Source organism: Notothenia rossii (assembly GCF_949606895.1).
Source record: "Notothenia rossii genome assembly, contig: scaffold_180, whole genome shotgun sequence".
Classification (NCBI taxonomy): Eukaryota; Metazoa; Chordata; class Actinopteri; order Perciformes; family Nototheniidae; genus Notothenia; species Notothenia rossii.
Genome location: NW_027640293.1, coordinates 75001 through 85914, shown reverse-complemented (window position 1 = coordinate 85914; position 10914 = coordinate 75001).

Genomic DNA, 10914 nt, shown 5'->3' with positions numbered 1-10914 from the left:
AAAAAGTAGTGTGTCGAAACATTTGAAAAAAAAGTCATAGTATGTCAATCATTTTGAAAAAAGTCACAGTATAGTTTGTCGAAAAATGTGAAGAAGACACAAAAGATGTCCCATATGGTCTAGCGGTTAGGATTCCTGGTTTTCACCCAGGTGGCCCGGGTTCGACTCCCGGTATGGGAATAAGTTTTATAGGGGGAAAATAATCAAAGTATAAACTGTCATAAATAAATCGAATATATGTAAGATATTTTTTTTTTAAAAGTCATAGTATAATGTGTTGAAAAATGTGAAAACAAAACCATGGAATGATGTATCGGAACATTTGAAAAAAAAACATGGGATGCTATGTCAATCATTTGGAAAAAAGTCACTGTATAGTCACTATAGTGTGTCGAAAAATGGAGAAAAATACACAAAAGATGTCCCATATGGTCTAGCGGTTAGGATTCCTGGTTTTCACCCAGGTGGCCCGGGTTCGACTCCCGGTATGGGAACAAGTTTTATAGGGAGAAAATAATCAAAGTTTAAACTGTACTAAAAAAATTGAATATAGTTAAGAAATAAAATAAAAAGTCATAGTATATTGTGTCGAAACATTTGAAAAAAAGTCATAGTATGTCAATCATTTTGAAAAAAGTCACAGTATAGTTTGTCGAAAAATGTGAAAAAGACACAAAAGATGTCCCATATGGTCTAGCGGTTAGGATTCCTGGTTTTTCTCCCAGGTAGCCCGGGTTCGACTCCCGGTATGGGAACAAGTTTTATATGGGGAAAATAATCAAAATATAAACTGTACTAAAAAAATTGAAAATATTTAAGAAATAAAATAAAAAGTCATAGTATATTGTGTCGAAAACAAAACCATGGTATAGTGTTTCAAAACATTTGTAAAAAAATCATGGTATGGTATGTCAATCATTTGGAAAAAAGTCACAAAAGATGTCCCATATGGTCTAGCGGTTAGGATTCCTGGTTTTCACCCAGGTGGCCCGGGTTCGACTCCCGGTATGGGAACAAGTTTTATAGGGGGAAAATAATCAAAGTATAAACTGTCCTAAAAAAATCGAATATATGTAAGAAATAAAATAAAAATTCATAGTATATTTTGTTGAAACAAAACCATGGAATAGTGTTTCAAAACATTTGTAAAAAAATCATGGTATAGAATGTCAATCATTTTGAAAAAAGTCACAGTATAGTTTGTCGAAAAATGTGAAAAAGACACAAAAGATGTCCCATATGGTCTAGCGGTTAGGATTCCTGGTTTTCACCCAGGTGGCCCGGGTTCGACTCCCGGTATGGGAACAAGTTTTATAGGGAGAAAATAATCAAAGTTTAAACTGTCCTAAAACAATCGAATATATGTAAGAAATTAAATAAAAAGTCATAGTATATTTTGTCGAAACATTTGAAAAAAAGTCATAGTATGTCAATCATCTGGAAAAAAGTCACAGTATAGTTTGTCGAAAAATGTGAAAAAGACACAAAATATGTCCCATATGGTCTAGCGGTTAGGATTCCTGGTTTTCACCCAGGTGGCCCGGGTTCGACTCCCGGTATGGGAATAAGTTTTATAGGGGGAAAATAATCAAAGTATAAACTGTCATAAATAAATCGAATATATGTAAGATATTTTTTTTTTAAAAGTCATAGTATAATGTGTTGAAAAATGTGAAAACAAAACCATGGAATGATGTATCGGAACATTTGAAAAAAAAACATGGGATGCTATGTCAATCATTTGGAAAAAAGTCACTGTATAGTCACTATAGTGTGTCGAAAAATGGGGAAAAATTCACAAAAGATGTCCCATATGGTCTAGCGGTTAGGATTCCTGGTTTTCACCCAGGTGGCCAGAGTTCGACTCCCGGTATGGGAACAAGTTTTGTAGGGGGAAAATAATCAAAGTTTAAACTGTACTAAAAAAATTGAATATAGGTAAGAAATAAAATAAAAAGTCATAGTATATTGTGTCGAAACATTTGAAAAAAAGTCATAGTATGTCAAACATTTTGAAAAAAGTCACAGTATAGTTTGTCGAAAAATGTGAAATAGACACAAAAGATGTCCCATATGGTCTAGCGGTTAGGATTCCTGGTTTTCACCCAGGTGGCCCGGGTTCGACTCCCGGTATGGGAACAAGTTTTATAGGGGGAAAATAATCAAAGTTTAAACTATACTAAAAAATTTGAATATATGTAAGAAATAAAATAAAAAGTCATAGTATATTTTGTTGAAACAAAACCATGGAATAGTGTTTCAAAACATTTGTAAAAAAATCATGGTATGGAATGTCAATCATTTTGAAAAAAGTCACAGTATAGTTTGTCGAAAAATGTGAAAAAGACACCAAAGATGTCCCATATGGTCTAGCGGTTAGGATTCCTGGTTTTCACCCAGGTGGCCTGGGTTCGACTCCCGGTATGGGAACAAGTTTTATAGGGAGAAAATAATCAAAGTTTAAACTGTCCTAAAACAATCGAATATATGTAAGAAATTAAATAAAAAGTCATAGTATATTTTGTCGAAACATTTGAAAAAAAGTCATAGTATGTCAATCATCTGGAAAAAAGTCACAGTATAGTTTGTCGAAAAATGTGAAAAAGACACAAAATATGTCCCATATGGTCTAGCGGTTAGGATTCCTGGTTTTCACCCAGGTGGCCCGGGTTCGACTCCCGGTATGGGAACAAGTTTTGTAGGGGGAAAATAATCAAAGTTTAAACTGTACTAAAAAAATTGAATATAGTTAAGAAATAAAATAAAAAGTCATAGTATATTGTGTCGAAACATTTGAAAAAAAGTCATACTATGTCAATCATTTGGAAAAAAGTCACAGTATAGTTTGTCGAAAAATGTGAAAAAGACACAAAAGATGTCCCATATGGTATAGCGGTTAGGATTCCTGGTTTTCTCCCAGGTGGCCCGTGTTCGACTCCCGGTATGGGAACAAGTTTTATAGGGAGAAAATAATCAAAGTTTAAACTATACTAAAAAATTTGAATATATGTAAGAAATAAAATAAAAAGTCATAGTATATTGTGTCGAAACATTTGAAAAAAAGTCATAGTATGTCAATCATTTTGAATAAAGTCACAGTATAGTTTGTCGAAAAATGTGAAAAAGAAACAAAAGATGTCCCATATGGTCTAGCGGTTAGGATTCCTGGTTTTCACCCAGGTGGCCCGGGTTCGACTCCCGGTATGGGAAGAAGTTTTATAGGGAGAAAATAATCAAAGTTTAAACTGTACTAAAAAAATCGAAAATATGTAAGAAATAAAATAAAAAGTCCTAGTATATTGTGTCGAAACATTTGAAAAAAAGACATAGTATGTCAATCATTTGGAAAAAAGTCACAGTATAGTTTGTCGAAAAATGTGAAAAAGACACAAAAGATGTCCCATATGGTATAGCGGTTAGGATTCCTGGTTTTCTCCCAGGTGGCCCGTGTTCGACTCCCGGTATGGGAACAAGTTTTATAGGGAGAAAATAATCAAAGTTTAAACTATACTAAAAAATTTGAATATATGTAAGAAATAAAATAAAAAGTCATAGTATATTGTGTCGAAACATTTGAAAAAAAGTCATAGTATGTCAATCATTTTGAAAAAAGTCACAGTATAGTTTGTCGAAAAATGTGAAAAAGACACAAAAGATGTCCCATATGGTCTAGCGGTTAGGATTCCTGGTTTTTCTCCCAGGTAGCCCGGGTTCGACTCCCGGTATGGGAACAAGTTTTATATGGGGAAAATAATCAAAATATAAACTGTACTAAAAAAATTGAAAATATTTAAGAAATAAAATGAAAAGTCATAGTATATTGTGTCGAAAACAAAACCATGGTATAGTGTTTCAAAACATTTGTAAAAAAATCATGGTATGGTATGTCAATCATTTGGAAAAAAGTCACAAAAGATGTCCCATATGGTCTAGCGGTTAGGATTCCTGGTTTTCACCCAGGTGGCCCGGATTCGACTCCCGGTATGGGAACAAGTTTTATAGGGAGAAAATAATCAAAATTTAAACTGTACTAAAAAAATCGAATATATGTAAGAAATAAAATAAAAAGTCATAGTATATTGTGTCGAAACATTTGAAAACAAGTCATAGTATGTCAAACATTTTGAAAAAAGTCACAGTATAGTTTGTCGAAAAATGTGAAATAGACACAAAAGATGTCCCATATGGTCTAGCGGTTAGGATTCCTGGTTTTCACCCAGGTGGCCCGGGTTCGACTCCCGGTATGGGAACAAGTTTTGTAGGGGGAAAATAATCAAAGTTTAAACTGTACTAAAAAAATTGAATATAGTTAAGAAATAAAATAAAAAGTCATAGTATATTGTGTCGAAACATTTGAAAAAAAGTCATACTATGTCAATCATTTGGAAAAAAGTCACAGTATAGTTTGTCGAAAAATGTGAAAAAGACACAAAAGATGTCCCATATGGTATAGCGGTTAGGATTCCTGGTTTTCTCCCAGGTGGCCCGTGTTCGACTCCCGGTATGGGAACAAGTTTTATAGGGAGAAAATAATCAAAGTTTAAACTATACTAAAAAATTTGAATATATGTAAGAAATAAAATAAAAAGTCATAGTATATTGTGTCGAAACATTTGAAAAAAAGTCATAGTATGTCAATCATTTTGAATAAAGTCACAGTATAGTTTGTCGAAAAATGTGAAAAAGAAACAAAAGATGTCCCATATGGTCTAGCGGTTAGGATTCCTGGTTTTCACCCAGGTGGCCCGGGTTCGACTCCCGGTATGGGAAGAAGTTTTATAGGGAGAAAATAATCAAAGTTTAAACTGTACTAAAAAAATCGAAAATATGTAAGAAATAAAATAAAAAGTCCTTTTATATTGTGTCGAAACATTTGAAAAAAAGACATAGTATGTCAATCATTTGGAAAAAAGTCACAGTATAGTTTGTCGAAAAATGTGAAAAAGACACAAAAGATGTCCCATATGGTATAGCGGTTAGGATTCCTGGTTTTCTCCCAGGTGGCCCGTGTTCGACTCCCGGTATGGGAACAAGTTTTATAGGGAGAAAATAATCAAAGTTTAAACTATACTAAAAAATTTGAATATATGTAAGAAATAAAATAAAAAGTCATAGTATATTGTGTCGAAACATTTGAAAAAAAGTCATTGTATGTCAATCATTTTGAAAAAAGTCACAGTATAGTTTGTCGAAAAATGTGAAAAAGACACAAAAGATGTCCCATATGGTCTAGCGGTTAGGATTCCTGGTTTTTCTCCCAGGTAGCCCGGGTTCGACTCCCGGTATGGGAACAAGTTTTATATGGGGAAAATAATCAAAATATAAACTGTACTAAAAAAATTGAAAATATTTAAGAAATAAAATGAAAAGTCATAGTATATTGTGTCGAAAACAAAACCATGGTATAGTGTTTCAAAACATTTGTAAAAAAATCATGGTATGGTATGTCAATCATTTGGAAAAAAGTCACAAAAGATGTCCCATATGGTCTAGCGGTTAGGATTCCTGGTTTTCACCCAGGTGGCCCGGATTCGACTCCCGGTATGGGAACAAGTTTTATAGGGAGAAAATAATCAAAATTTAAACTGTACTAAAAAAATCGAATATATGTAAGAAATAAAATAAAAAGTCATAGTATATTGTGTCGAAACATTTGAAAACAAGTCATAGTATGTCAAACATTTTGAAAAAAGTCACAGTATAGTTTGTCGAAAAATGTGAAATAGACACAAAAGATGTCCCATATGGTCTAGCGGTTAGGATTCCTGGTTTTCACCCAGGTGGCCCGGGTTCGACTCCCGGTATGGGAACAAGTTTTGTAGGGGGAAAATAATCAAAGTTTAAACTGTACTAAAAAAATTGAATATAGTTAAGAAATAAAATAAAAAGTCATAGTATATTGTGTCGAAACATTTGAAAAAAAGTCATACTATGTCAATCATTTGGAAAAAAGTCACAGTATAGTTTGTCGAAAAATGTGAAAAAGACACAAAAGATGTCCCATATGGTATAGCGGTTAGGATTCCTGGTTTTCTCCCAGGTGGCCCGTGTTCGACTCCCGGTATGGGAACAAGTTTTATAGGGAGAAAATAATCAAAGTTTAAACTATACTAAAAAATTTGAATATATGTAAGAAATAAAATAAAAAGTCATAGTATATTGTGTCGAAACATTTGAAAAAAAGTCATAGTATGTCAATCATTTTGAATAAAGTCACAGTATAGTTTGTCGAAAAATGTAAAAAAGAAACAAAAGATGTCCCATATGGTCTAGCGGTTAGGATTCCTGGTTTTCACCCAGGTGGCCCGGGTTCGACTCCCGGTATGGGAAGAAGTTTTATAGGGAGAAAATAATCAAAGTTTAAACTGTACTAAAAAAATCGAAAATATGTAAGAAATAAAATAAAAAGTCCTTTTATATTGTGTCGAAACATTTGAAAAAAAGACATAGTATGTCAATCATTTGGAAAAAAGTCACAGTATAGTTTGTCGAAAAATGTGAAAAAGACACAAAAGATGTCCCATATGGTATAGCGGTTAGGATTCCTGGTTTTCTCCCAGGTGGCCCGTGTTCGACTCCCGGTATGGGAACAAGTTTTATAGGGAGAAAATAATCAAAGTTTAAACTATACTAAAAAATTGGAATATATGTAAGAAATAAAATAAAAAGTCATAGTATATTGTGTCGAAACATTTGAAAAAAAGTCATAGTATGTCAATCATTTTGAAAAAAGTCACAGTATAGTTTGTCGAAAAATGTGAAAAAGACACAAAAGATGTCCCATATGGTCTAGCGGTTAGGATTCCTGGTTTTTCTCCCAGGTAGCCCGGGTTCGACTCCCGGTATGGGAACAAGTTTTATATGGGGAAAATAATCAAAATATAAACTGTACTAAAAAAATTGAAAATATTTAAGAAATAAAATGAAAAGTCATAGTATATTGTGTCGAAAACAAAACCATGGTATAGTGTTTCAAAACATTTGTAAAAAAATCATGGTATGGTATGTCAATCATTTGGAAAAAAGTCACAAAAGATGTCCCATATGGTCTAGCGGTTAGGATTCCTGGTTTTCACCCAGGTGGCCCGGATTCGACTCCCGGTATGGGAACAAGTTTTATAGGGAGAAAATAATCAAAATTTAAACTGTACTAAAAAAATCGAATATATGTAAGAAATAAAATAAAAAGTCATAGTATATTGTGTCGAAACATTTGAAAACAAGTCATAGTATGTCAAACATTTTGAAAAAAGTCACAGTATAGTTTGTCAAAAAAATGTGAAATAGACACAAAAGATGTCCCATATGGTCTAGCGGTTAGGATTCCTGGTTTTCACCCAGGTGGCCCGGGTTCGACTCCCGGTATGGGAACAAGTTTTGTAGGGGGAAAATAATCAAAGTTTAAACTGTACTAAAAAAATTGAATATAGTTAAGAAATAAAATAAAAAGTCATAGTATATTGTGTCGAAACATTTGAAAAAAAGTCATACTATGTCAATCATTTGGAAAAAAGTCACAGTATAGTTTGTCGAAAAATGTGAAAAAGACACAAAAGATGTCCCATATGGTCTAGCGGTTAGGATTCCTGGTTTTCTCCCAGGTGGCCCGTGTTCGACTCCCGGTATGGGAACAAGTTTTATAGGGAGAAAATAATCAAAGTTTAAACTATACTAAAAAATTTGAATATATGTAAGAAATAAAATAAAAAGTCATAGTATATTGTGTCGAAACATTTGAAAAAAAGTCATAGTATGTCAATCATTTTGAATAAAGTCACAGTATAGTTTGTCGAAAAATGTGAAAAAGAAACAAAAGATGTCCCATATGGTCTAGCGGTTAGGATTCCTGGTTTTCACCCAGGTGGCCCGGGTTCGACTCCCGGTATGGGAAGAAGTTTTATAGGGAGAAAATAATCAAAGTTTAAACTGTACTAAAAAAAATCGAAAATATGTAAGAAATAAAATAAAAAGTCCTAGTATATTGTGTCGAAACATTTGAAAAAAAGACATAGTATGTCAATCATTTGGAAAAAAGTCACAGTATAGTTTGTCGAAAAATGTGAAAAAGACACAAAAGATGTCCCATATGGTATAGCGGTTAGGATTCCTGGTTTTCTCCCAGGTGGCCCGTGTTCGACTCCCGGTATGGGAACAAGTTTTATAGGGAGAAAATAATCAAAGTTTAAACTATACTAAAAAATTTGAATATATGTAAGAAATAAAATAAAAAGTCATAGTATATTGTGTCGAAACATTTGAAAAAAAGTCATAGTATGTCAATCATTTTGAAAAAAGTCACAGTATAGTTTGTCGAAAAATGTGAAAAAGACACAAAAGATGTCCCATATGATCTAGCGGTTAGGATTCCTGGTTTTTCTCCCAGGTAGCCCGGGTTCGACTCCCGGTATGGGAACAAGTTTTATATGGGGAAAATAATCAAAATATAAACTGTACTAAAAAAATTGCAAATATTTAAGAAATAAAATAAAAAGTCATAGTATATTGTGTCGAAAACAAAACCATGGTATAGTGTTTCAAAACATTTGTAAAAAAATCATGGTATGGTATGTCAATCATTTGGAAAAAAGTCACAAAAGATGTCCCATATGGTCTAGCGGTTAGGATTCCTGGTTTTCACCCAGGTGGCCCGGATTCGACTCCCGGTATGGGAACAAGTTTTATAGGGAGAAAATAATCAAAATTTAAACTGTACTAAAAAAATCGAATATATGTAAGAAATAAAATAAAAAGTCAGAGTATATTGTGTCGAAACATTTGAAAACAAGTCATAGTATGTCAAACATTTTGAAAAAAGTCACAGTATAGTTTGTCGAAAAATGTGAAATAGACACAAAAGATGTCCCATATGGTCTAGCGGTTAGGATTCCTGGTTTTCACCCAGGTGGCCCGGGTTCGACTCCCGGTATGGGAACAAGTTTTATAGGGGGAAAATAATCAAAGTATAAACTGTCCTAAAAAAATCGAATATATGTAAGAAATAAAATAAAAAGTCATAGTATATTTTGTTGAAACAAAACCATGGAATAGTGTTTCAAAACATTTGTAAAAAAATCATGGTATAGAATGTCAATCATTTTGAAAAAAGTCACAGTATAGTTTGTCGAAAAATGTGAAAAAGACACCAAAGATGTCCCATATGGTCTAGCGGTTAGGATTCCTGGTTTTCACCCAGGTGGCCCGGGTTCGACTCCCGGTATGGGAACAAGTTTTATAGGGAGAAAATAATCAAAGTTTAAACTGTCCTAAAACAATCGAATATATGTAAGAAATTAAATAAAAAGTCATAGTATATTGTGTCGAAACATTTGAAAAAAAGTCATAGTATGTCAATCATCTGGAAAAAAGTCACAGTATAGTTTGTCGAAAAATGTGAAAAAGACACAAAAGATGTCCCATATGGTATAGCGGTTAGGATTCCTGGTTTTCTCCCAGGTGGCCCGTGTTCGACTCCCGGTATGGGAACAAGTTTTATAGGGAGAAAATAATCAAAGTTTAAACTATACTAAAAAATTGGAATATATGTAAGAAATAAAATAAAAAGTCATAGTATATTGTGTCGAAACATTTGAAAAAAAGTCATAGTATGTCAATCATTTTGAAAAAAGTCACAGTATAGTTTGTCGAAAAATGTGAAAACAACAAAAGATGTCCCATATGGTCTAGCGGTTAGGATTCCTGGTTTTCACCCAGGTGGCCCGGGTTCGACTCCCGGTATGGGAACAAGTTATATAGGTGGAAAATAATCAAAGTATAAACTGTCCTAAAAAAATCGAATATATGTAAGAAATAAAATAAAAAGTCATAGTATATTGTGTCGAAAACAAAACCATGGTATAGTGTTTCAAAACATTTGTAAAAAAATCATGGTATGGTATGTCAATCATTTGGAAAAAAGTCACAAAAGATGTCCCATATGGTCTAGCGGTTAGGATTCCTGGTTTTCACCCAGGTGGCCCGGATTCGACTCCCGGTATGGGAACAAGTTTTATAGGGAGAAAATAATCAAAATTTAAACTGTACTAAAAAAATCGAATATATGTAAGAAATAAAATAAAAAGTCAGAGTATATTGTGTCGAAACATTTGAAAACAAGTCATAGTATGTCAAACATTTTGAAAAAAGTCACAGTATAGTTTGTCGAAAAATGTGAAATAGACACAAAAGATGTCCCATATGGTCTAGCGGTTAGGATTCCTGGTTTTCACCCAGGTGGCCCGGGTTCGACTCCCGGTATGGGAACAAGTTTTATAGGGGGAAAATAATCAAAGTATAAACTGTCCTAAAAAAATCGAATATATGTAAGAAATAAAATAAAAAGTCATAGTATATTTTGTTGAAACAAAACCATGGAATAGTGTTTCAAAACATTTGTAAAAAAATCATGGTATAGAATGTCAATCATTTTGAAAAAAGTCACAGTATAGTTTGTCGAAAAATGTGAAAAAGACACCAAAGATGTCCCATATGGTCTAGCGGTTAGGATTCCTGGTTTTCACCCAGGTGGCCCGGGTTCGACTCCCGGTATGGGAACAAGTTTTATAGGGAGAAAATAATCAAAGTTTAAACTGTCCTAAAACAATCGAATATATGTAAGAAATTAAATAAAAAGTCATAGTATATTGTGTCGAAACATTTGAAAAAAAGTCATAGTATGTCAATCATCTGGAAAAAAGTCACAGTATAGTTTGTCGAAAAATGTGAAAAAGACACAAAAGATGTCCCATATGGTATAGCGGTTAGGATTCCTGGTTTTCTCCCAGGTGGCCCGTGTTCGACTCCCGGTATGGGAACAAGTTTTATAGGGAGAAAATAATCAAAGTTTAAACTATACTAAAAAATTGGAATATATGTAAGAAATAAAATAAAAAGTCATAGTATATTGTGTCGAAACAT